The sequence below is a fragment of the Brassica oleracea genome, unplaced genomic scaffold (assembly GCF_000695525.1).
Source record: "Brassica oleracea var. oleracea cultivar TO1000 unplaced genomic scaffold, BOL UnpScaffold07006, whole genome shotgun sequence".
Classification (NCBI taxonomy): domain Eukaryota; kingdom Viridiplantae; phylum Streptophyta; class Magnoliopsida; order Brassicales; family Brassicaceae; genus Brassica; species Brassica oleracea.
The window spans coordinates 1-722 of record NW_013623528.1 but is presented as its reverse complement, the minus strand read 5'-3'; the positions used below and the strand labels follow the sequence as shown (position 1 = coordinate 722).

The window sequence follows — 722 nt, the reverse complement described above, 5'->3', positions numbered from 1 at the left end:
ATACACACACACTCACATTTCTATTAATTATCATATAATACTTCAACTTTACCTTTTCTCTTCCACAAAACTATTTCTCTTCATCAAATCATATTGATCCATCCCAGCTTTTACTCATCCTCCTCTATGGCCGTCTCACCTAATTCAAGTTCCTTAGAGTTAACAATATCAATTCCAAGCTTCTCTCCATCTCCTTCACTCCCTTCATCCGGTAAGATCCAACGGTTAATCTTAAAATCATCTTTAGATATGTATGATGTAGAGTTTTAATAGTTATTTCTAAGAAGAAGATCTAAATCATATGTTTTGGTAGGTAATCACATGGTGAGAGATTTGGACATAAATCAAACTCCAAAGACGAAAAACGATCGTGAGTGGATCATGATCGGTGCAACACCGCATGTCAACGATGACGAAGGCTGCTCTGGCGGCAGGCGGCGCAAAAAGCTCCGTCTAACCAAAGACCAATCGCATCTTCTTGAAGATAGTCTTATAAAAAAAACCATACCTTAACCCATGTAAGTATATTATCATACAGTTTTATGGTTCCGTTATATGTTTTGTTTATGTTGAATAAAAAGAGAGTTGTTTTTTCATGATCAAGTCGGCTGATTATGCTATGGTTGGATGATGATGAAATCACAGAAACAAAAACAAGAATTGGCCACTTTTCTTAAGCTTAGTCAAAGGCAAGTTGAGGTGTGGTTTCAAAATCGAAGAGC

The 722-nt window shown here is 36.6% G+C and overlaps 1 long non-coding RNA gene across 2 annotated transcripts; it reads left to right on the top strand.

Moving 5' to 3' along the window:
- The first annotated feature begins 6 nt into the window (after nt 1–6).
- Nucleotides 7–722, top strand: LOC106322110. 2 transcript variants are annotated; one of them, XR_001266230.1, is made up of 3 exons: nt 7–211; nt 314–518; nt 646–722. It is a non-coding gene; the product is annotated as an uncharacterized LOC106322110 (long non-coding RNA). The 2 variants fall into 2 exon arrangements; XR_001266229.1 differs by having other exon boundaries at nt 605–715.